Below are 23,600 nucleotides of genomic sequence, written 5' to 3'. Positions count from 1 at the left end.
GTCCCTCACGAGTCAAATGCATAAGCTTCATGAAAGGGTTTCATTGCTTTTGCATTTGACTCGTGAGGGACATCTAGTAACAACTAGTTGAACTGCAGCTCTTTGTAGAATTATTTTGACATTGGATACTATAATATTCACTGCCCTCTACTAATCTCGTCCCATAATGCTTTGCAGGGCCTTTGGTTGGGATTGTTTTTTTGCCCATAACTGTGCTTGGGGTGGTCCGAAAAGGATAGCACCACCACCGAATCGTTCATCAAGATGAACTTTTTGTTTATGCTCTTTGTGTTCAAGGCATCTGCTTGGTCCTCCCCCTAGGTTAGGGGGGACCCAAAAATCCTCACCACTCTCATTGCCTAATATTTTCATTCAATAAGTTCACTTTTGTGAATTGGTTATATGCTTTTTAGCATGTAAAATTGCTTTATCAAAGCATTTGTGGATGTTGTTGATTTACCTGCTACGCGATTAAGCACAGTTTTTTGTATTGTACTGCGTGCAATTTGCAGAGTGTGAATTAGCGCAATCTACGCATACTCCGTTAGCGTAGTCATAGTGCAAGAACTAAAAACTCCTTCTATTTCTTCATAAAAAGCGGCTGTATTTTTGCGCAGATCAGGCGTAGCAGCTTTAAGAGTCATAACATCTGCTCTACTCCTAGGGGTATAGACCCAATTATAAATAAAATATCCTTTCGCATTATGCGCCCTTTAGAGGAACCTACAAAGGTGCAGCTTCAAGCATCGGTTTTACAGTAACTATAGTATTACTAATGTCTTTATCCGTCCCTGTAGCTCCTTCTTGTGGCGCTGGGATCTGAACTGTTTGCTCAGCTGTAGCTCTACCAGCTGCCTTTTTCTATTCTCGCAAACGGAATGCATCAATGCGCAATTTAGCCACTCGCCGAATTAGATCGGGCACCTGTGAAGAAAGAAAGGCGCCATCACTTAACTGTTTATAATCATTATTTATATCAGGGGACTCTAGATCACCGGAATGTTTTCTAAAACTGGTTATTACTTCACAAGTGAGCGTCTCTAAAAAATATAACTGCTCTAAATCTGACCGTTACTGACCCATTGCTATGAGGTCTGGGGCGGAGGCATTCCCATAAGCTGCTTTACGGCCAGCGGATCTAAGAGTGACCTTATGCTCAGCAGTTAAAGTAGAGCGAGTCGCCGGCAGTCTGGTTTATCCAAATCTTTCTCTTCTGAAGACCAATGCTGCTCTTCAGAAACTTAATTCTCAGAGGCGCTAGGGAATTTATAGGGGGCGGAGGTCTATCTAACAAAATACAATCATCTTGAGGTCTATTAAGCTTGGAATAAATGGGGCACCTAATTGGGTACTGGCCAGTTACCTCTAAACGACGCTCCTTATCTTCTTTCTATTTTATTTCCTTCATCTATTTATTTTTCAATTCCAATGCTTTTTTTAAAATGTATTGACGCTGTTCTTTTTCTGCTTTAGCTTCTTCTCTCCTCATCTCTCATTCACCTCTTTCTCCCACATTCATACACAATCAAACATATCTTGTCGACTCTTTTGTGCAACATACTGAATCTTTTTAAAATCAAATGACCTATTTACTGGCCATCGTAGATCAGGATCCTTTTTCATATATTTGTTCCACAGTGTACTATACATTATGGAAGAAATAACATATTTAATATACATAAACCTATTAGGTGTCCCCTCTAGGGGAGCTGGCTGACTACTTTCTAGATCCATATTGGTACCTCCAAGACAGCAACACATTCTACGAAGGGTGCTAGGAGCAGACATGCCAAACATATTATAGCAAAATATAATATTATAATCAAATAGTATTTATCTCAAGTATATCAAACGAAGAGACAAAACATCTCCTCATTACCTGCCTTTGTTTATTGCAACAAATAAACAAACAAAACCAGGATCTTGCCCAAGCAAAACAAGCGCGTCGCTTCAGCGACCTTACCAAACCAAATTCTCCAGCCTCCACCTGCCAAGCTCTGGGTCGACCCAATGGTCACTGGAAAAACTTATGCCAAAGGAGATCTCAGTCGGGACCAGCCAACACCTGGAGGGTCAGATCTGGAAAACCGGAAAAACACTTCGGTCTGCAAAGACAAAGGGTCTCCTCCTGCAGGGTACATCCTCAGGAGATTCCATTCCTCCGTCAAGACTTCTCCTTCAAATGGCTGTGTCTCCGATGAGCCCCACAAGTCGGGCTCCAATTTTGTGGAAACAAGCCTTTTTAGGGGCCCACCGGTGCAGGGGTTCACCCTTATCTGTCCACTGGTTCTTAAACCATCAAAGAAGAGATTGGCACAGAAGCTGGAATATCAAATATCACGTTTATTAATCACTCAGGAGTGGGACTACATCAATACAACCTCAGGCACTGTATGAGGTAGTACATAGAATACAGAAACCATGGTGCTTATATACCCAGTTTACAGCTGAGTAAGCATGGAGACTCAAATGGGAGGTACAGGCATACACAGGAATAGCTATTGACTAACATGGTGTGGCGGGCTGTAATGACTCGTGGGGACATGAAGGGAAGATAAAGAAGGCTTTATTGGTTTTAGTAAACACCTTCGGTGTACCACGCTTCTATAATAAGGGAGAGGAGTTTCAATGTCTTTCTTTGTTGGGGAAAGGTGCTCCTTCCAGAGTTCCAGCCCACTTCTTCTCCTCTCAAGGGTGCTTCTGGGGGATGTAGGTGCCGGTCCGGACGACGTTGCCAACATAAAAAGAAGAATAGACTTGCTTCAGTCTGGTGCTCTATTTTTTACAGTGTCAGGGAAAAGGGGGTGAGGAGTCACACCGGTGTACACACCATTAAGCCAAAAAAAATGCGTTAACGTGGTGCCGAATGTGCGAGAGAAAAGGGAGTGTCGGGGGCGATCAAGTGAGGTCTCAGGGTGGTTTAAAACCCTTTCTACCCGCCCAGTCTACGATACGAGAACGTACCTCGGTAAGCCACGTTTCCCCTGAAGCGTGGCTGGGCAATGCGCCTTGACGTTGGCCTCCTGGCTTCTCTGCTGATGGGTTGCCTCAGCTGTCGACACTTCTCCGTACTTCCTCCTCTCCAAGCTGTCCTCCGCTCCTTCACCTCCACTCACGCCCTCGCTTCCTCCGGGTGTAGAACACAACAGTGTATCGTCTCTTCCGGTATTTACCCTGTCCTCCGCGTCACAGCTGGGGGCGGGGCTTTGTTCGAGCTCGGCCCAGTTAAAGATACAGTGTTCCCCTTCTACTTCCTGGTCGGGCAAAAACATCGCTGTGTCGGAACTCCTCCAGTTCTTGGTCTGCTGTGTGGAAAGAGGGGAGATGGTACTGCTCATACGTCTTGGGGTCATATTCCGGTAAGTCTTGGTTCTGTCCTGCTCCCCCCTGTCACACATGGACTGACAAATATTTCTTAGTCAGCAAAGTGGGAGGGAGACAGAAGTGCTTACATCAGTTGAAATAGTCTGACAGGTAGACTCTAAGACAGGTGCATTCTAGCAGCTACAGGTTTTTCTAAGCTTACACAGTGCTCTGGCTCAAAACTGAATGAGTTAACTACAGTTGATGACTCAAACAAAATAGAAAGGCAGGCAACAGCGGAGATGGGAGAATGGCTAACAAAATGGATGCCGCAACAAAAATGGCTTCAGCTTATGCTAACGGCAATTATCTGTGATTTCTACAATATATGGGTATCTAAGTCCCATCAGGGAATACTTACAGTCTCTAACGGACACCCACAGTCCACCAAATGCACTCCAATGATCCATGGCTGACATCGCTGGAGTCCTGACTCTGAAACAAGAACAACTGTCTAGTCAGAGTGGCTCTAGCGGGTTGGGACACATGCGAAGGATCATGGAGAACATGGAGCTGATGCAGGTTTAAAGAATGGCTGCCACGGCTGCACACCAGCGAGATGTAGCTGGGATCTTCCATTCCCTGCAGCCCCTCGTCATGTCATTGCTGCCACAAGGCCTGGCGCCGATGAATGCGTCTGCTTCTTCATCCACATCTCCACCCCCTGCTGTGTTAGTGACACACAGTGCTGCAGACAAACCACCTCCGGCCACTGATGTGTTACTGCCTCACAGTGATGCAGGCAAAACAACACCACCCACATGTGAGGCATATGAAACATCAGAGGACGAAGATGCGGATGATTCTGCCTTAGCGGTAAGAAGGAAGCAGTAGCATTCATATCCGTCATATGGCCTGTTTCTGCTTGGTTCTGCCGTCTGCATCATCACCTTCCACTATCCCCCGATACACTCTGTGACACTCACCTTGGATCTCGACCTGGACTGCCAAATTCTATTTGGTTACCAATGACACAGCAATCAGACTGCGGACTGAACTCTTCCGATGAACTTGTCCCTCCCTAAAGGACTCTAGCTGGCCCTCCACAGAGCAACAATATAAAGTGGGGTTTGCATGGCCCTGTACTGCTACAGCTTCAACACTCCACTGAAAGTAAATAAAACATTCAACTTCACACAGATGTGTCATGTCTATGATCATTCAAGTGTGGAAGTAAGGATGAATGTAGGGTCAGTGATTCCCCCTTATGTCCATGTTGCTCATGTTGTGGGACTTGAGACACTGGGTGCAACATTGCTGATTGAGGTCTGGGTGGTGCCGACACTACAACAGAGACACACGCAGTAGTAACTTTGGTGGCCATTACAGAACTGAACCATGCCCGGGGCCCCAGGCTATTTATTCACGACATACGACCAGCCAAGGCCACTCCGCTCATGCTTACGGGGGGGGGGGACAAAGCTACATGTCCAAGGTCGTCCACATTGCCTGAGGTGACCTGTTTGCGTCCACTGTCCACCACACTACAAACACCAGCAGTATATATCCACATGGACATGTCTGTGCTCTGCATACTGAAATCTGTCCAGCGCATCTCCGCCACACTTTGCATTGTGCAAAATCTCATTGATGGGTCACTTGCCTCCTTTGCCTATACTTGGCTCCCACCTCTTCCCACATTCTGCAATTGTGTGGCTGAGGGGCCATGCAGAGGATGGTTTGTCTACATGGCTGGTCACGGTTACCACAGTTACTTGTGTTGTCGTTTCTGGTAGTTGGGTATGTTGATTGGCATGTCGTATGTGATTTTGTAATATGTGTATTCCCACAGTTGTGAGTTGTATGATGGTGGAGTTGAGGATTGTGGTGTTTTCAGTTGGTACTTACCAGCAAGCAGCATATTTCCATAGGTGCCATCCTCAAAGCGCTGGTTGGTGATGGACTTGCGGAAGATGTAGGAATCATGCACATTGCCTGGGAAGTTTGTGACGACATTGATGGAATGCGTGTGGTTTCTGTTGCGGTGATTGTGTGCAGTGTCGGCGGAGGGCACAAGTAGTACATGTGTGCAGTCAATTGCCCCCATCACGTGCGGGAAGCCACCTGTGGCGTAGTTCCCTTGCTTGGTCTTCAGCTGTTCCTGCGCAGTGTGGGGGAAGTGAAGGTGCAGGGGTATTCTGCTGATACAAACCATGATGCTTACAGATATGACATATCCTGCATCATAGACCTTAACAGAAGTTTGTGTGGCAGTAACCTTCCTTTTCTTTCCTACAAAGGTTACGACCACACAAACTTCTGTTACAGTCTTTTTATGAAGGATTTATCATACCTGTAAGTATTCCGGTTTGTCCAAGTGCAAAATACACTGTACCGGATTACGTTTGTGACTATACGGATGCTTGACCATTGTCACCATTTATCCAACAGGTTTCTGAATACTGACTTTTGGAATATGGAATTGTATTGGGGAGTTCCCACAGCATATGCAGATAATTGAATCCACACATTGCCCTGATGAAGTTCCCCGTTGGTAATGGAACGCTTTGGCTCAGCTTTTCGTATTGTTGATTTATTTATTTGTAACGAAGAACTGTTTTTGCACCACTGTTAACTACTGGACTTCCTGACCTGGCGCAGCCCCATTTCAGTAACTACAATCTTGTATCTGGAGCACAGAGGCGTGAAGCCATGGCTGGCTATGGGGTTGGTTGCGCAGGAATACTACAAATTGGAACTAGCGTGCGGTGCGGATACAGGGGCCCACTGTTGCTTTTGTGGACATGCATCCAAGACACTTTGATAGGGCTGGCTGTGAGACTACTCTGACTCTGGCAGTTGTTGATTGGAAGGTCCCAGAGGCCAACAGGTGCAGCACAGCCAGCAGCTTTGTCTGTGGGGGGATGTTGGTTGTCCGCTGTGTTGGTACCATCAGCCTGTGGCCAATGATGGTCAGGGTGCAGAGGACGGGTGTCCTTTTGAGCCTGTAGTGGGCAATGGCATCCTCTGGCATTGAGTCTCTGAAGCTGGTGCGTTTTAGGAACGTCTGCTGCCTTGTTCTGCGCTGCCTAGGTGGTAGTCCGGTGGTGAGGGGCATCCTGGGGGTGGTGGCAGTGGTTGTTGTGGCCCTCTTGGGACTCCAAGCTGCATGATCATTGGCTCCACGACATCTGTTGGTCTTCAGATGCAGCTCTGGGCTCGGCTCCCTTTCTACTGCAGGTTGTCATCCTGCTTAACAGCAGTAATAGGCAGGTGATAAAACCCTGCTGCTAACACGCCTTACCGCCTATTTTGGATCGCTTTGCCGATCTGACTTGTTGTTGAGAATATCACAAAGTGGTGTTTTCGTGTACTTTTGCACAGGAACGCCTACTCTGCACATCATTAACGCTAGTTGTCCCTCTCATCCGTGCCGATGTCTTTTGCAGCAGCTATCGCTGGAAAACTGCAATATCGCCAGTTTCCACCAGCCTGAGAATAGAGTGAAAAATATATCGCCACTTTTGAGGCGCAAAAGTGCCAATAAATTGGTGAAAAGTCCTTGAGAATATGCCCCATAGTTTCCACACCAGCCCTGCCCCTCTGGCGAGGTTAAGGGCTCACGCAGAACCAATCATTAAAAGTCATTTTTTTCATTACCAGACTCCACTTTCACTCCAATATCCTTGGAGGCCCTTTCCAATTTTTCCCCTTTATCCCACAAAAGTTGCTTGTCTCCCTTCCCACGTCTCTGCAGAGCACCTAGTAGTCTATCTAAAGTAATTGTGGTATCATCGAAGCATCCAAACTTGACACCCCCACTCAACCCCTTAGTCATAGCCAGCAGACCGCATAATTTTATTGTTTTTCTTTTGTTTTATTACTTTTTAGAAATATTTGGTGTAAGTTTGTTTATTTTCTCCACTGGATTTAAATTTTAGTTTGTTGTGCATGAAAGGCCATAAATCGGAAATCTTAACCAAAACTTAGGTTGTGTGCGAGAATATCATCAAAATATTGTATCCTACATATCTTTTAGGAAGCTTCCTCCCACTGGGTGTGGATTTTATATGATCAGTTCCATTTCAGAGATATTTTTGTAGATGATTTTTAGGACAACATATTTATGTCAGATGTTATGTAGGTCATGAGATTCTGGTGCCGTACCCCAAAACTCAACCCAGGCTTCCCTCAGGTTCTACCATAGGTCTTTGTGGCTAATAATTGTATACGGTTATCAAGCGATCCTTACCCATAGAGAAGGCAGATATGAGGCCTTCAAGCGCCTCTTTGGCCGGTCCACACACCTTTGCCGTACAAGATGTTCCAAACCTACGGTCGCTCTCCTGGGATCCTATGGACAGAGCTTTGGATGCTTGAAGTGGGTCTTTATTATTGGCAAAATCTTCAAGTTTGTTTAAATAAAGACAGTAATATCAAGAAACTGAGTCTAGTGTCTAGTGTAAGTCACAGTATCTAGTGTAGGTTTTCACTATTTAAGTGATAAAACGTTCTTGAGCTTCTTGCACAGAAGCTGTTCTAGTGAAGTACAAGGTCCCCGTCTGCAGGTTCAGAGACTTAATGTAATGCAAACGCACATGTTACTACAATGACTGCTGCATCCAAACCAGACTCATTTCCAAACCACTTGTCAATGAAAAATTAAATCTTCCATTGAGTTAACTCAAACAGTCATGAAATTGCGATTCTCCTATTAACATGACCAGAGAATCTGGATTTCATTAAAGACACGGAGGCTGACATTATGCATTATCCTTTAATAGCAACTCACAGCAGCCGCACTACATCATAAAAGATAAAGTTCTAGAGTTAACAACACTGAACAAAGGATGTATCCAGGAGGTGATCTGCCTCTTTTAAAAGAATCGCAGCAGGAAAGAACTTCATAAACGGAGAGATCCAAGAACAGCTTGAAAAACACCGTGGAACAAACTTCAGTATCTCAATGGACAGCCGGTTAAACAGAATTGCCTGAAAGAAAGAAATGATTAAGAATCAAGAGCCTAGAGAGCTAAAAACCTCATCACAATCAGAAAGATAACAGAAGCATAGGCATAATAATAGATTAACAACAATTGAAGCAATCAATACGTTCATAAAAGATATCATAAAGACATATCAAAAGTTGTAAAAGGGAGGAGGGAGGGATAATGTCAGCCTCCGTGTTTTTTAATGAAATCCAGATTCTCTGGTCATGTTAATAGGAGAATCGCAATTTCATTACAATACCGGAGGCTACATTATGCATGTTCGTAGCTGTTAGACGGACCGGGAGGGTCGGCCGAGATTACGGGGAGAGGTCTCCAGGGAGAGCCGTCTCCAACGACTGTACAGATAAGTAACTTCCCCCCCACAGACGGACACCACACAAGATTGAAGGTTAACGAGACTTTATATGCACTTCTTAGGTTACGTTGATATAATACAAGGAGGTCTGGACTCAGGGGTCCCCTCGGTTCTGATCTCTGGTTGAGGAAAAGGGTAGCGGGACAGTCTTAGTTACCAATGAGTTCAATAGCTCTCAATCCTCGAGCTCGGCGTGGTTGCTGATCGGGCCGTGGAGGAGCCAAGCAGGTCCCGAGATGGATGAAGGGTGGTCGGCGGGCCGTGGAGAAGCCAAGCAGGTCCCGATATGGATGAAGGATGGTCGACGGGCCGTGGAGAAGCCAAGCAGGTCCCGATGCAGATGACAGTTACAACGGTCCGCGGCCTCGCCAGCAGATCCGGACGACGGTGAAGGATGAAGGTTACGACGGCTGTGGCAGCGCCAACAGGCAGGATGATGGTGCACAGGACAGAGCTACGGCAGCGCCAGTAGTCCGTCCAGGATGAGTTCTTCTTTCGTCTCTCGACTCCAAGATACAACTGCCTTCCTGTTCTGGAGCTGCCCCAGTTATAGGGCTGGCGTGCTTTGATGTCCGGACCCTCGCACTTGGAGGTCGGGAGGTCCGGGATGAGGGAGTCCAGACACCCAGCAGGGGGGTGGAGCCAGCGCCCGGGGAGGCGATGGGCGAGCGGCACTGGCCGGGGGAGAACCATCGACACCTCTTTCTCCCATTGACTGGCCAAGTAGCTCGCTCACCTCCTGGGTGGAGGGTGGTGCCGGAATGTCTGAGGCCGGGCTAGGCCCAGGGTTGAGGTCGATCGGGGGCCAGGCGGCCTCGTGGCGAAGTGTCCAAGATGGCGGCCCGGGCTGGGCGCGTGGGTCGGCCGTGGATCGGACCCACGAGGTTATCATGCTCGGGGGCAGGTGTCCCTGAGGGGACGTAGGACGTGCAATGGTGGGGTGTGGTGCTTGTATGACTGGCTCGGGCTTGGTCGAGCCGGGGGAGAGCGGCCCGTCACGTGGCCTGTCCAACATGCGTCCCCCCCAGCTGAAGGCGGGGAGAGTTACCCATCCTCTTGGGGACTCTCTTCGTCGAGGCGGAAAAACCGGGACAGGCCATCCGCGTTGGCGTGGTCAGACCCAGGCCGGTGTTCAACGGTAAAGTCCATACCTTGCAAGGAGATGGACCAGCGTAGCAGTTTTGGGTTTTCCCCCCGCATATGCATCAACCACTGCAGGGGTCGGTGGTCAGTCTGCACCCGGAAGTGGGTGCCAAAAAGGTAGGGTCGGAGCTTCTTGAGGGCCCATACCACAGCGAAGGCTTCCCTCTCTATGGTGCTCCAGCGTTGCTCCCGTGGTAGGAGTCTCCGGCTGATGAAGGCCACCGGTTGATCAAGGCCTTCGGTGTTCACCTGGGACAGGACCGCCCCAATGCCCTGGTCGGAGGCGTCCGTCTGGACGACGAACTCCCGGCTGTAGTCTGGGGCCTGGAGTACAGGAGCGGAACACATGGCGGCCTTTAGCTGTTCGAAGGCCGCTTGACACTCTGGGGTCCAGTTCACCTTCTTGGGCTGATTTTTCGACGTGAGTTCGGTGAGAGGCCCCACGATGGTACCATAGTCTTTCACGAACCTTCGGTAGTAGCCCGTGAGGCCCAGGAAGGCTCGCACCTCAGTTTGAGTGTTAGGGGGTTGCCAGTTCTGGATGGCGGCAATTTTCAGTTGAAGAGGGGCCACTAGACCGCTTCCCACTTGGTGTCCGAGGTAGGTCACTGACCCTTGTCCAATTTGACATTTGCTGGCCTTGATCGTGAGGCCAGCTCGCTGAAGGGCTTGCAACACTGCCTGGAGGTGGTGGAGGTGCTCGGTCCAGTGGTGGCTGTACACAGCGATGTCGTCCAGGTAGGCGGCGCTGAACTCTTCGAGCCCCGCCAGGACCTGATTGACGAGCCGTTGGAAAGTCGCTGGGGCATTTTTCATGCCGAAGGGCATGACCGTGAAGTGATAGTGGCCATCGGGGGTGGAGAAGGCAGAACGTTCTTGTGCTCGGGGTGTGAGGCCGATCTGCCAATAGCCTGCCGTTAGATCGAAGATGCTGAGGTAACGGGCAGCGCCCATTCGGTCGACCAGTTCATCTGCCCGGGGGATGGGGTGTGCGTCCGTTCTGGTGACTTCATTCAGGCCCCGGTAGTCGACACAGAACCGGAGTTCGGGTGTGGTTCCGGGGGCGGCTGCTTTGGGGACCAGTACGACCGGGCTGGCCCATGGACTGTCGGAGGGCTCGATGACCCCGAGCGTGAGCATCTTAGTTACTTCCGCCTGGATGCAGGCCCGTACCCGATCAGGTACGCGGTAGGCCCGGTGGCGGATAGGAGGGCTGTCTCCGGTGTCCACATCGTGCACACACCAGGAAGTGACACCTGGGGTGAGGGAGAACAGGCTGGCAAATCGTGATAGGAGGGCTTGGCACTCTTGGCGTTGTTCCTGGGTGAGGGTCTCCGAGAGTCGGACCCCATCCACGGAGCCGTCTTGCTCCTGGGTCCGCAAGAGGTCAGGGAGAGGCTCGGAGTCGTCCTCAACCCCGTTGTCTGTGGCCATCAAGAGGCTGAGTTCTGTTCGTGCAAAGTGGGGTTTCAGTCTGTTGGTGTGGAGGACTCGGAGCGGATTCCGGGCGGACTCCATATCGATCAGATAGGTGGCGGGTCCCTTGCGCTCGATTACCTTGAAGGGTCCCGTCCATTTGTCTTGGAGAGCGCACGGTTCTGTGGGGGACATTACCCAGACCTGTTGCCCCGGCTCGAATTCAATAGATGAGGCGTTCTGGTCATACCATCTCTTCATGTCCTCTTGACTGGCCTCTAGGTTGGCTTTCGCTAGGTCTCTGAACCGCTGGGACTGGTTGCGGAGGGTGAGGAGGTACCGGAAGACATCTGGAGGACTCTTGGCCGGAGGCAACTCCCAGCCTTCTTTGATCAGGCTGAGTGGCCCCCGTACTGGGTGCCCATAGAGCAGCTCGAATGGGCTGAAGCCTAGGGACTTCTGTGGGACCTCCCGGTAGGCGAAGAGGAGGCACGGCAGCAGCACGTCCCACTGGCGACGGAGGGGTTCTTCCAATCCCCCGATCATCCCTTTTAGTGTGCGATTGAACCGTTCAACAAGTCCGTTTCCTTGGGGGTGATAGGGGGTCGTGAAGCGGTAGGTGACCCCACACTGTTGCCAGAGGGACTTCATGTATTTGGAAATAAAGTTCGTGCCTCTGTCATCGTGGGCCAGATTTAGCAGGAAGTCTCTAAAGCGGAGTGGCACCACTAGTACTCGGTTGGCCCCCAGCTCGGCGATTCGTTGCTCGCTGTACAGTAGGTCATTGTCCCAGTAGACCCAATGAGCTCCGGAGGTATCCCCTGCGCTTTGGGCGAGCGCTTGTTGTCGGAGTCCCTCAAGGGAGGGACAGGTCTTCTGCTCCTGACGAAATTGTTCTTGTGTGGGCCCCCCTTCTTGAGCCCACTGGTCGAGATTAGCAAGGTCGGAAGGTTGAGCAGGTTCGAGGGGGATGCACTGGTCGGGGGTCTCGGCGGGGGCGACCGGAGGCGGAGGCGCCGGCCATTCTGGTTCTTCCGGGTGATGGTTGGCACGGGCGGCCATAGACCGGGTGGTGACGCACGCCCAGTCTGGGACGCCCAACATCCCCAAGTGTTCTTTTCGCTCCACGGCTGCCCACGGGGAGCTTTCCAGGTCATTTCCGAGGAGGCAGTCCACGGGGGCGTCGTCTCGGACCGTTACTTTCAACATGCCGGAGACCCCTCCCCATTCAAAGGGGACGCAGGCCATCCGACACAGACTCTCCGAGTTGTCGGCTGATCGTACAGGGCAGAGAATGTTCGGTAGATATTGCTCTGGGGTCACCAGGTGACAGCGGACGGCTGTCACACTGGCCCCGGTGTCTCGAAGGGCTTCGGCCCGTTGTCCATTGATGCTCACCCATTGGCCGTACTTCTGGGTGTTAGCGGGTAGGGGGACCCGCGGGACCATGTCTCTTCCCCCTAAGCACGCGAGAGTCATGGCGGCTGGCTCCCACCCTTGATACTCTTGCTCGTCTGTTTCTTGTTCCTCGGAGATCTGTTCTTCCCCTAGTGCCGCGGCGGTCACCTGGCGGGGTCTTGGGCTCTGATACTGCGGGCAGCTTGGGTCATTTGCATAGTGGCCGACTCGTTGGCATCGGTGACATGTAACATTGGCTCTGTATCCCGGTCGCGCCGGGGTGCTGCCCCGGTTGGCCGGGGGGGTGGTGCTGGTAGTGGGGGCGGCCGGAGTGTTGTCTCTTCCTCGTCCTTGGCCCCCTCCTCCTCCTCTGGATCGGTGGTGACCATTGTTGTTCCTGTTCTGCTCGTAGGACCCATTCCGGCCCACTCGGGTGATCTCCCACCGGTCAGCTTCGGCTGCGAGCTGCCGGGGATCGGTTAACTTGCTGTCGAGGAGGTGTTGGCGTAGTTCAATGAAGCAGTTGTTGGACAGATGCTCCCATACCATCAGATTGAACAACTGCTCGTAGGTCGTGACGTTGTTCCCTCTGATCCAGCCTTCGAAGGCTCGGCTAAAGTACGTTACATAGTCCACCCAAGTTGTACCTGGAATGCGTGTGCAGTCTCGGAACCTCTGACGGTACATCTCGGGCGTGAGGCCATAGCGAGTGAGGAGGGCCGCTTTCATATGGTCGTAGGAGGTCATCTGGTGGTCTGGGAGCTGTAACAGAGTATCGCGGCCCTCATTGAGGAATTTGCCCCATAGGCCGGCTCCCCAGTCGGCTCTATCGATCCGGTGCGCAGTCATCGCGATTTCATATGCTTTAAACCATTGCTGGATGTCGTCTTCTCGAAAATATTCTCGGACCACATCCTTGGGGATGTGCACTTTTTTGTCCGTGGTCCCGGGGGTGGACGGTCTGTCGGGCACCCCTAATTCTTTATTCTGTTTGCGCAGGTTGATCTCGGCTAGGTTCCGCTCGTGCTCGTACGTTAGTCTTTTTTCCTCGAGCTCCCTTTGCCTCTGTTTCTCCTCTCTTTCTTCTCGGAGGCGAAGGTGCTCTAAGTTTATTTTTTGCTCGGCCAATTTGAGTTCTATGTCCATCTTGAGTCGGGCCATTTCAAGTTCGTGTAGTCGGGCTTTTTCTCTTTCTTGGATCTCGTCTTGCGAGAGACCCGTTCTTTGCTCTTCGGGGGCCGTGTTGGTCTTTTTTTCGGTGCTTTGCTCCGGGGTTTCGACATCCCCGGTCTCTGCCCAAGATTCTAGGGCATGCTTAAAATCGTCCTTGGTACTTAGTCCGGTGGTAGCGATACCTAGTTCGATGCAGAACTGCTTTAGTTCACGATGGCTGTATTCCTCTAGCTTTTCCATTTGGAACTTCTCAGTTGATCCGCTCTCTTTAGTCGACATTGTTGTTCGTTGTGGGGTGAGCTACTCTCTGTACGTTATGCGGTGATTCGGATCGCGCCGCTGGCCACCAATGTTAGACGGACCGGGAGGGTCGGCCGAGATTACGGGGAGAGGTCTCCAGGGAGAGCCGTCTCCAACGACTGTACAGATAAGTAACTTCCCCCCCACAGACGGACACCACACAAGATTGAAGGTTAACGAGACTTTATATGCACTTCTTAGGTTACGTTGATATAATACAAGGAGGTCTGGACTCAGGGGTCCCCTCGGTTCTGATCTCTGGTTGAGGAAAAGGGTAGCGGGACAGTCTTAGTTACCAATGAGTTCAATAGCTCTCAATCCTCGAGCTCGGCGTGGTTGCTGATCGGGCCGTGGAGGAGCCAAGCAGGTCCCGAGATGGATGAAGGGTGGTCGGCGGGCCGTGGAGAAGCCAAGCAGGTCCCGATATGGATGAAGGATGGTCGACGGGCCGTGGAGAAGCCAAGCAGGTCCCGATGCAGATGACAGTTACAACGGTCCGCGGCCTCGCCAGCAGATCCGGACGACGGTGAAGGATGAAGGTTACGACGGCTGTGGCAGCGCCAACAGGCAGGATGATGGTGCACAGGACAGAGCTACGGCAGCGCCAGTAGTCCGTCCAGGATGAGTTCTTCTTTCGTCTCTCGACTCCAAGATACAACTGCCTTCCTGTTCTGGAGCTGCCCCAGTTATAGGGCTGGCGTGCTTTGATGTCCGGACCCTCGCACTTGGAGGTCGGGAGGTCCGGGATGAGGGAGTCCAGACACCCAGCAGGGGGGTGGAGCCAGCGCCCGGGGAGGCGATGGGCGAGCGGCACTGGCCGGGGGAGAACCATCGACACCTCTTTCTCCCATTGACTGGCCAAGTAGCTCGCTCACCTCCTGGGTGGAGGGTGGTGCCGGAATGTCTGAGGCCGGGCTAGGCCCAGGGTTGAGGTCGATCGGGGGCCAGGCGGCCTCGTGGCGAAGTGTCCAAGATGGCGGCCCGGGCTGGGCGCGTGGGTCGGCCGTGGATCGGACCCACGAGGTTATCATGCTCGGGGGCAGGTGTCCCTGAGGGGACGTAGGACGTGCAATGGTGGGGTGTGGTGCTTGTATGACTGGCTCGGGCTTGGTCGAGCCGGGGGAGAGCGGCCCGTCACGTGGCCTGTCCAACAGTAGCCCCGAAGAATAACATCAGACATATGCTCGATAGGCTTGCAATAATGACGAGCAAAGGTGTTAGCATTTGACCAGTCAGCAGCTTTCAGGATATCATCCAACTTACCACCTGACCAGAAGGATTTACTGGCCATAGCTCCTCTGATAGAATGTGCTTGAAACTTAGAGAGGTCGATACCAGCAAGGCTCATGGTAGACTTAACCCATCTAGCTATGGAGGTGGATGAAACAGGTTTAAAAGGTTTCACAAAAGAAACTAAAAGTTGATTTACATCGTTAGGGCATAGGAGAGACATCCTAGCGTCATATTCTTTCATACAAGCAACCACACAAAGTTTAGGGAAAGTGTCAAAACGAGGATAAGAGATAAAATCTGACATGGTTTTAGTTCTTGGTAGTAATTCAAACTTGACACCGAAAATATCATAACATCTATTAGAAATGTCTAAGCTTTTGATGTCAGATAATCTCCTACAGGAGACTAAACACAAGAGAGGCGACTTTGAAGGAGAGAAATTTTCTATTAAGGGAAGACTTATCTGGCCAAGAACAAAAAGGTCTAAAATACACTTGACATCCCAAAGGGTCTGATACTTAGGTCTAGGAGGTCTCCTTAGCCTTATACTCTTGAGGACTCTACAAATAATAGGATTTTTACATACCGATTTACCGTTGATAGGAGAATGGCCCGCGGAGATTGCGGATCTAAAGCAATTAATAGAACGATAGGATAGGCCTCTGTCAAATTGTTCGACCGGAAAATTTACGATATTGACGACAGGAGCCTCCACGGGATCGAGACTCCTTTCCAGGCAACAATGAAACCATTTCTTCCAAATGTTGTTATACCTAAGGTGTGTTCCGGGTGCCCAAGATTCTCCGAGAAGAGAGAGAGCTGTCGACGAAAGTCCAGACAATTCGTTAGATTGCCTGACACTTTCCAGGCAAGAAGGTACAAATTACCCTCGAGAATAAGATGATGATCTTCTCCGTCTGCGTTTGAGACCAGGCCTGGAGAGGCTGGGATCAGAAAGGGAATGTCGCATGCTAGGTCCAGTGCTGTCGGGAACCAAGCTTGGGACGGCCAAAAAGGAGTAATTAGGATCAGAAGGCATTGTCCCAATCTGACTTTCTGAAGGACCCTCTGAATCATGGCGAAAGGAGGGAAGGCATAACCCAGGAAGTGAGACCATGGTTGGAGAAAGGCGTTCACAGCAAGAGCGCCCGGGTCTGGCATCCAACTGAAGTAGTTGGGAAGCTGGAAGGTAAGCCTGCTGGCAAATAAGTCCACGTCTATGGGACCCCAAAAGTGGAAGAGGGTATTGAAGACGTTCACATCGAGTTTCCAGTCTGAGAAGTCTAGAAGGAATCTTGAATTCCAGTCTGCAGAAATGTTCGATTTCCCTGGAAGATATTCCGCCCTGAGGGAAATTTTGTGTTCCAGACAGAACATCCAAAGTTTCCTGGCAACATTGGAGAGATCTGCAGATCTCGTTCCTCCAAGACGATTGATATAGGCCACAGCAGAAATGTTGTCCATTTTCAGAACAACAGGCCTCCCTTAAATGGAGTGTTTGAAGCTCATAAGAGCGTATAAACCAGCTGTCAATTCCAGAAAATGTATGTGTTGAGAAGATTCCGACAGGGTCCAAACCCCACTGGCGTTCTTGTCTTCCAAACGTGGACCCCTGCCATGAAGACTTGCATCTGATTCTAGGACAAAATCCGGGGATGAGCCGAAGATAGCTTTGCCATTCCAGGCGTCTAAGTTCTCCAGCCACCAAAAGAGCTCTGCTCTGGCATCTGGGTCCAGAGAGACAAGATCCCCATACCATAGACCTGAATTGAGCGCTTTTCTCTTTATTCTCTGAAGCGCGCAGTAATTCAGAGGACCAGGGAAAATGGCCTGGATGGAAGAAGAAAGAAGCCCAAGAAGTCTGGCTAGTTCGCGGAGCGGTAAAGACTCTTGTTTCAAGACGGACCTGCTCTCCTTCCGGATCTTGGCAATCTTCTTGGCAGGAAGAAGGAGAAGACATTTCACGGTGTCTAGAGTGAAGCCAAGGAAATCTATGGTCTTGCAGGGAGAGAGAATGGATTTCTCTCTGTTGATGATGAATCCTAGACTCTCTATTAAGTTCATGGAAGTTTTTAGATCTCTTAGGAGGTCTGAATGGGATTGGGACATGATAAGAATATCGTCCAGGTAGATGATGAGACGGATACCCCTCTCTCTTAGAATTGTAACGATACACTTCATGATCTTGGTAAAACACCAAGGGGCAGAAGAGAGGCCGAAGGGAAGAGCTTGAAATTGGTAAAGACGTTCTTTCCTAGCAAATTGAAGAAAAGCTTGATGTTCCTTGTACATAGGGATGGTGAAGTAGGCATCCTTCAGGTCTAACTTGACTATCCAATCTCCTTCGAGAAGGAGATCCCTTAGAAGGTGGACACCCTCCATTTTGAAATGACGATAAACTAGAAATGTGTTGACTTCTCGAAGGTTTATTACCGGTCTCCACCCTTTGTCCTTTTTCTGAACAAGAAAAAGTGTGCTTATGAATCTTGCATCGGACTAGGGAACCTCCACTATTGCGCCCTTTTTGAGCATAGAGATAATTTCTTCCTCCACGATCTTTTCCTGATCCTGTGAAAGGAAAAAGGGTTGGGGTAAGCATGATTGGAAGGGGATCTGTAAAAAGTCTATCTTGAAGCCCATGACGGTTTCTAGAACCCATGGATCTTGGGTGATTGAATTCCAAACATGATAAAACTGTTTTAGTCTGCCCCCTACTATGGGAGGGAAGGAAGAAGAAGGAGTAGTACTTACTGGTAGAATTGGAGGTGTTGGGAGTACCACGACCTCTGGAACCACGGTTTCTTGGACCTCTTCCTCTTTGGGGAAAGAAGGGTTGTCTAGGGGGTAGAAGCCCCTTCCAGTTCCTCTTAATGATGAGTAGGGTCGTTGGTTGCCTTGGCCGGAAGAGAGACCCCTTCTGCCAGCCTGACCAAAAAGGTTGGTGTTAAATACCCGTCGTAGGTTATTTTGAGCCCTATCCAGAGCAGTGAAGGTAGAGACATATTTACCAATCTCCTTGATAATATCTTCCCCGAAAAGGAGGCCCTTAGGGTTTTGAGAGGGTTCTCTCTCTGCTATGTCTCCTAATTTGGGGTTAATTTTATTCAAAATGGATCTCCTCCTTTCAACGTTTAAACTTGAATTAGCGTTGCCGAGTAGAACAACGGCTCTTTGTTAATGTTAATGTTAATGTTAATGTTAATTGTTATTTATTGAGCGCTCTTACGCCCGGAGGCTTCATGGCGCTGTAGGAAGGAACAGGGTGCATCAGTCAATTAGTAGAAAGAGGCAGCTCAATAATGTGCCTGAGAAAAAAGCCAGGTCTTCAGGAGATGTCTGAAACTGAGGAGGTTATCACTTAGTTTTAGATGAAGGGGAAGAGAGTTCCAGAAGGCAGCTGCACGGTGGTCAAAGCAGCTGCCTCCGAGACGTTTCCTGTTAGAGAAGTCCAATCTGGACAGGACCAAGGAGATAACGATCTGAATGAGGGCGGCAGAAGAAAAGAAACAGGCAATTTTTTTGATTTTTTTCAACTGGAAAAAACTGGAGGACACGACCGCTCCCACCTGTTTTTTTAAGGAAAGGTCTTCACTGATGTAGATGCCCAGACTTTTGACCGAGGGTGACTTAGATGGAGGGGCACCCATGCAGGAGGGCCAGAAGCTGGGATTCCAACTATGTATACTCTGTCCAGGCAAGACCAGTTCGGTCTTGCCTGGGTTAAGTTTCAGATGATTGCAGCTCATCCAACTCAGAATGTGGGACATGGTGTTTTGAAATTCTACCACTGAGTCCTTGGTGTTGAGAGGGAAGATGAGCTGCAAATCATCTGCATAGTTGAAGATGGTTACCTTAGCGCTTCTGAGGGAAAACAAAAGAGGACGCAGGTACAAATTAAAAAGCAGGGGAGACAACGAAGAGCCTTGAGGCACTCCACAGTTGGTGGATATGGTAGGAGCTGTGAAAGTACCCAGTCTAACCGATTGAGTTCGGCCAGAGATGAACGAGAGGATCCAGCTCAGTGCCGGGCCCCTGAGGCCTGCCTGCTCGACACGGTCGACCAAGATGGTATAGTCGACCGTGTCGAACGCAGCAGAGAGGTCCAACAGCACCAGAGCCTGGTGGATCCCCTCGTCCGCATTCCGCCTCAAGGTATTCTGCACTGAAAGAATGACTGCTTCAGTCGAATGGCAAGGGCGGAAGCCGGCCTGGTTAGGTGCGAGGTACTCTGATTTTTCCAGAAATGTGGAAATACTGTCACAAACATGGGACTCCAAAAGTTTGGCGCAGTATGGCAGCAAAGAAATAGGCCTGTAGTTAAGTGGATCTAGCGGGTTGGCTCCTGTCTTTTTTATAAGGGGAATAAGGAGGGCTTTTTTAAAGTTGTCTGGGACTTTCCCTTGTGTGAGTGATCCATTTAACAAGGGAAGTAAGCCCTCGGGGATGTAGGTGCCCACTTCTTTCAGGATGTGAGGGGGGCAGATGTCATCGGGGGAGTCGGATTTGACCTTTGTAAGAAGTTTGGATAGGATGACATTGTCAATAGGGGGTATGAGTCCAGGGTGGCAGGATTATGAAAAATGTCTGAAAACAGGAGAGGAGGTGTGGAGGGAGTGGTAGAGATGCTTTGTTTAATGGTGCAGATTTTATCAAAAAAGAAGGAGTGAGTTGCAGAGTTCCTGAGTGGGGATTATCGGAAGGGAGGTTCTGTCGCTGGTACTGAGGTTTTCCACTATGTTAAACTATTCTCTGGATTTATTGTGGGCTTTGAGAATTTTTTCAGAGAAGTATTCGGTTTTATGTTTCAGGATAAGCTTTTGGTAGTCCCTGCGAGCCTTGCGATAGTTATCCTTGTCTTGTTCTGAATAGGCTGTTCGCCACTTTCGCTCCAGTTGACGGACTTTGAGCTTGAGGGTTTTCAAAAGAGGTGTGAACCACCTATGAGCGTCGTTGGGGGGAGAGCGGGGAAAGTTGGTGCAGGGAGCATAAACATCGGCTGCCTGAAGTAGCCACCCTGAGAAAGCTTCTTCCATTTCATCAATGCCCTGGTCAAGTGAGGGAGGGGAGGAGGTTAAGGATCCAATAAAAGTGGGGATATCAACATTCTTCCACAGTCTAGTTTTTCCTCCTAGCTGGGGTAGGGACCTTCTACTACTTTCAATGGTAATGGTGAAGTTGATCAGATAATGATCCGACCAAATGCAGGGCATGATGGACTTAATAGCAAGGAGGATGTTTTGAGACCAAATTTGGTCTAAGCTATGCCCTTTATCATGGGTAGGAAGATGAATATGTTGAATGAGGTTCATGTCCAAAAGGGTTTCTTTTAGCGTGGCTGCCTGAGGGTCAGACTCAGTAGAGTCCAGCCAGAGGTTGAAATCTCCCAATAGCACGATTTTATCGTGGGAGATTGTCAAGGGAGCAAGTTGTTTTGCAAAGGATGTGGTGAATGTGGGCATAGTTTGAGGGGGGCGGTATAGAAGGATCAGGAGTAATGATCCTAAGTTAGTGTCCAATTTAAAAATCAGATTATCTGATCCTATTAAGTCTAAAGATGGTAAAGAAGAGACTTTATGGGAGCTGCGAATGATCGCAGCGACCCCTCCACCTCTTTTGCCGGCTGGTCTGTCGGCATGCAGAATATAATAGTTCGAAGGAACAGCGGCTAAAATGTCAGGCAGGGATCCTTCATTAAGCCAGGTCTCTGAGAGGAATAGAAAGTCTGGTTGGTCGGCCTGGAGCAGGAGAAAGATATCCAGGTGGTGTTTAACCATGGACCTGGTGTTTAAATATAAACATTTAAGAGTGGTCTCTGAGTTACGAGGGGTTGCAGAAGGTAAGGAGGGCTTGAACTTGGGAGTTGTGCCAAGAATGTATTCGGGCTTCAGAATACCATAAGAGGCAGCACGTTTTAAGGTATGGGCGGGCGGGGTGAGTCCAGCGCTGTCGGGGGGTCTAAGTGATAGCAGTGTAGAGGAGGAGTATTTAATGTTTGGTCCAGGGGTCATGGCCCCAGGCCCCGGACTGCCGCGGACGGGCGCAGACAGGCTTGACTTATGCGCGACTTCGGCGCGCATTCGTCGCGCCCGCTGCGCTCGTCCGCTGCGCTCCTGAATGCACATTGTTTATAAGGCCTGCCTCCCGGGAGAACTAGACCGCTAGATCCGGTCCAGCTCCACCCAAGATGGCGGCTCGCCTCACCCTCCACTCAAACGGCACCAGCCGCGATGGAACAGGGCGGGTAACAGAGGAATATGCAATTAAATCAGTAAGTGCAAGTCAAAATAGTGCTCATAACAATTTAAAAGTAATTTTAAAACTTTCTAACGCACTGGCGATTTGATCGCGCTAGAGCGCTGACAATGTCTGCCAAATGACTGCGCTGTCAAAGAAAACGATTCCAAGGTTCCACGAGGGCCGGGCTACTGCCACCAGCCAAGCGTTCTCGAGTGGCCCTGAACCGAGAAGTGTTTTAAGGCCTGTCTCCCGGGAGAACTAGACCGCTAGATCCGGTCCAGCTCCACCCAAGATGGCGGCTCGCCTCACCCTCCACGCAAACGGCACCAGCCGTGATGGAACAGGGCGGGTAACAGAGGAATATGCAATTAAATCAGTAAGTGCAAGTCAAAATAGTGCTCATAACAATTTAAAAGTAATTTTAAAACTTTCTAACGCACTGGCGCTTTGATCGCGCTAGAGCGCTGACAATGTCTGCCAAATGACTGCGCTGTCAAAGAAAACGATTCCAAGGTTCCACGAGGGCCGGGCTGCTGCCACCAGCCAAGCGTTCTCGAGTGGCCCTGAACCGAGAAGTGTTTTAAGGCCTGCCTCCCGGGAGAACTAGACTGCTAGATCCGGTCCAGCTCCACCCAAGATGGCGGCTCGCCTCACCCTCCACGCAAACGGCACCAGCCGCGATGGAACAGGGCGGGTAACAGAGGAATATGCAATTAAATCAGTAAGTGCAAGTCAAAATAGTGCTCATAACAATTTAAAAGTAATTTTAAAACTTTCTAACGCACTGGCGCTTTGATCGCGCTAGAGCGCTGACAATGTCTGCCAAATGACTGCGCTGTCAAAGAAAACGATTCAAGGTTCCACGAAGGCCGGGCTGCTGCCACCAGCCAAGCGTTCCACCATTTGGCTCCACCATCGAATGAGATCGACATCCAAAGGGGTAGAGGAGAGGTGGGACTGTTCCGCCATGTCCAATATTCTAACAAGTGGTCCTAAGACATCCAAAAGTCCGTCTTGGCAGCCCTTAAGAGCTCTCTTCAGGCCCTTTCTAGGGTCTCTGCCTAATTTAAATAGGAATTTAATAATGTCTGGATCTAAGTTTGGAATCTGACAGACCTTCTCATGAATAGAGGGTCTGGGAGATTCAGATCTCATTGTGTTTCTAGTATCTCTATCTAGAAGGTTCCTTAACCAACGTGTGACGAACTGGGAAACATGTTCCTGCGGGAACCACTATGAGCTATTAGGGCGAGAGATATTAAGGGGAGAGAACATTTCCTCTCCTATAGGGTTAAGGATGGTATTTTTAGAGGCGGGCTCCGAATCAGGTTGAGAATTAAAGTCATGCTGGACCTCATCTAGGTCAAAGACGAATTCGTCTGAGGGATCTCTGGAGGAGTCGCCATCATAGGAGGAGGAAGAGGAGTCAAAACCAACATTCTTTTTTTGGTTAGCACTATTGAAAAGTGTGTCGCAAGGGACATCGTTCATATTTGTGCCGCCATGGACACCGATAAAGGGAGTGTCCCGAGGGACATCATGTTCAAGTGAGGCGCAGTGGCCTCCCATCCAAAGTGAGGTGCTAGGACCTCCCGAACTATGAGATGCGCTAGGGCCTGTAGTGCTTTCACAATGTTGTGTTTTTTTGGACCTCTTAGTGTGAATAGGGAGGTCTTGTGAATCAGAGGATCTCTTAGAGGACATGACTTCCTTTAGGGACGACAACATACAGGATTTAATCTCCTGTTGAAGGAATTTCTTAAGTGAATTGCCAATAGGCGCAGGAGAGCTTGCGGTAGCGTCATCCGAATCCATGTCAGACATGGTGTATAAAATGTCCCGGGGGTAAAAAGCGATTTAAATCAAGGGGATGAAACAAGGTTAAAAGTAAAGAGTAAGTATTTAAATCACTCCTCACTGTCCTCTTTTTTTTAATATATATTAAATATTGAATTTCAAAAATAATCCAAGAGCTCCTCTTTTTTTTTTTTATATATGAAAGGTAGGTCCAGCAAAGTATAGGGAGAAAT

The sequence above is a fragment of the Lissotriton vulgaris genome, chromosome 6, assembly GCF_964263255.1.
Source record: "Lissotriton vulgaris chromosome 6, aLisVul1.2, whole genome shotgun sequence".
Lineage (NCBI taxonomy): Eukaryota > Metazoa > Chordata > Amphibia > Caudata > Salamandridae > Lissotriton > Lissotriton vulgaris.
Note: the sequence above shows the minus strand (reverse complement) of the source record.